The following is a 2,960-nucleotide window of genomic DNA, read 5'->3' on the forward strand; positions in this document are numbered from 1 at the left end:
TCAGGTCAGTTCACTTGTATACAACCATTGGGTAGTTGTATGTTTAAATGCACATTTTTTTTTCTCTTTTCTCTCTTCTTTCCTGTTGTATGTCTATTTCTACCATGATTCATTTATATATAACTATGATTCAGCTGAAGATTGCCATAACTTTGCTTTAATGGCCTTTAGCAGGTAATTATGCACATGCACACAAATGCCTCCTCTCTGTCAAATATTAATTAAATAGTCCTATAAGTGACCCTGAGGCATCTTTGACACATTCAGCAGGTCATAAACAGGGTAAAGTTGAAGCCCAAAGATAGCAAATCAACTTGCTAAAATCAGACGTCAGAACCTGCTTGTGTATATATACAAAGGAAGTTTCATTAAAAATTCACAGCATGTATCTTTATTGTAATATGTACTTTACCTTCTGTATAAACTCTGCTTTCCTTCATTTGATAAACCTCACTAAATGACGCTGCCACTGTTTACAGCAAGTTCTTGTTTGCCCTTTACCTGTAGTAGCTTACAGCCCCTTGTGGCACCCTCTCCATTAACACCATTTGGAAACAGCAGCCTGCCAATATTGTCAGGAATATGCACCTTGAATTTTTCTGCTGCTGAGAGTATGTTAGGGATGACTGCAGTTGATTGTTGGGGATCATTTACCCCCTTTCTTGCCAATGTTATCTGTTGTCCTCAGTTGCAAGTCACTCTTACAGTTCTTATAGGGGAATCTAGCAAAACATCTGGTTTACTTGCTTTAGACATGAATCATGCAAATTACTGCCTGTCAGATGTTCAGAAGATCTTGACAAACCAGGGTGCAAATGAAAACCTTTAACATATATGTTCCATACAACCATCCAATCTTACTCAAAGTTCTTGTCCAATTAAAGATGTAAATGAGTTTGAGACCACTGCAGATGTGTCTAAACTTTTGGCTGCATGTGGGAAGGTTGATGCAGTAAAGGAGTGTTTGCAGCCAGGTGTGTCAAAGTGTTGTATCTGAGTCTGCAAAGAGAATTGTCTTGATGGATTCTTCTCTTTCGACTCCCATGGAGGAGTCCAAATGTTCCTGAGCATTCAACTGCAATTGATGATTGCATGAGGGTTGTCTACAGATGGTTAACTAGTCGCCTGGATCCAGATGGTGCAAAGAAAGTTCTCAGACGTATCTCCAATTGCAATGAAGAATCAGGTTGTCTGTTACCAAGCTTGCCTTCAGATGCAACACTTGACCACACTTCAAGAATCAGTTTCACGTGCGATTTGAATGACAATATTGCTGCTCCATGGCCATCAGCTTCTTTAGTATCAACATCTTCATGCAATAAATCAATTTCATTCACAGCCACTTCCAGCTTCACAGGCCCATTTAGCTTTGTAATAGACACCCCTCAGAGCATATCTTGTTTTGACAGCTGAAATTCATATCCCTTCATTAATACCATTTAACATACCATCTGTTGTAGATACTATGCACATCTACAACTACATTCATTACTTAATCATTTACAACACATACATACACCCAGTCGTCTGTTTATACTTGTCATCTCTCTCACACTCCACTTGTATATCATTTAGTGCTACTCTTGCATGCTCACAGCAGTGCTGAGCACTGCTATGATCGCCTATACTCCCTTATCACCCAGCATTTGTATACTTTTCACAAAAGCCCTCCTTCACCACCACTTCATTAAGTCAGAACAACACTTACTTTGCTGCAATTGCTTTGCAGAAAATCTGTCACAGCACCAACCCTGCATAGTTCCAATAGTAGAACCTTGTGCTGGTTGCCGCTACATTGGTGGCATCCTTGTGTTGATGCCTTATACCTGTGTGTATAGTTGTAACATCCACACTACCTCCAAATTCTCCTCTTGTTTCATAAAGAATGATATATGTCATATATATATATACACCTATATGTATATACATATATGTATATACATATATGTATCTACACATAGGTATGTATACAGGTATGCATCATCTTCTACCTTTTCCATTATAAACATTTTGACATATGAGTACTTCACATTTGGCCTATTTGAAATACACAATTCTCTTTTGCTTACATACTAATTATGAGTGTTTTGTAGGGAATATATGAAAAATATCATTACTTGGAGTTGTGAATTCGAATTTATATGATGTAATAGTTAGATTTTAAATGAGAATTTATATTTCCAGTTTTAAATAGAATGAATGAGCATTGTAAATACCATGAATTGCTTGTCTTCATGCTTTTTACCTTTATTTTTTTCAAATTCTCACAAATGGTGAAACACGAATGGCACGTGCACCATTTCGTAAGAGGTAAATTAATCCTAAGTTGATGATCCATATCAATGGCCATAGTCAGGGTGTGGACAAAACTTAGTATTTTTATCTTTTACGAAATAACACTGGACCCACACTGGATCCATTTTCAAAATTCATCATGTTTCCTCAAATATTTTTTTTCCTTTTATTAGAATTTAACTTAAAATTGACTCAAAATATATACCAATGGCCATAGTCAGGGTATATTGAGAGTTAATTTCATTTTTAATTCTATAAAAGCACCAAATGTATTTTATTCTTCTCTTGAATTTAAATATAGATTATTATATAATATATTCAATGACCATAGTCAAGAATGTATTATATCTTCAATCTTGTTTTAATTCATTTAAAGAATGGAATAGCTTTTCAAAATCTAATTTCAAAGATTCTTTAAATTCATTCATCATATAGGATAGAATTGCATCATATTTTCAAAATTTCCTTTTCAAAATTCCAAGTGATTCTTCTTCTTCATTTCTCAGATAAAATCTTATTCAAATCCAATTCTATCTCATTTCAAGATTCAAAAAAATTCAATTTCAAAGTCCAATTTGACTTTGAAATTCCAAAATCATTTTTTCAAAACTTCAAATTTTCAAATTCAAATCAGATTTCAAAGTTCAAATTGACTTTGAAATTCC

General features: G+C 34.7%; 1 pseudogene; it reads left to right on the top strand.

Moving 5' to 3' along the window:
- Positions 1-457: 457 nt before the first annotated feature.
- Positions 458-1,413, top strand: LOC149834937 (putative GPI-anchored protein At1g61900 pseudogene; annotated as a pseudogene).
- The last annotated feature ends 1,547 nt before the right edge of the window (positions 1,414-2,960 follow it).

The sequence above is a fragment of the Nuphar pumila genome, chromosome 6 (genome assembly GCF_984573655.1).
Source record: "Nuphar pumila chromosome 6, dmNupPumi1.hap1.1, whole genome shotgun sequence".
Classification (NCBI taxonomy): Eukaryota; Viridiplantae; Streptophyta; class Magnoliopsida; order Nymphaeales; family Nymphaeaceae; genus Nuphar; species Nuphar pumila.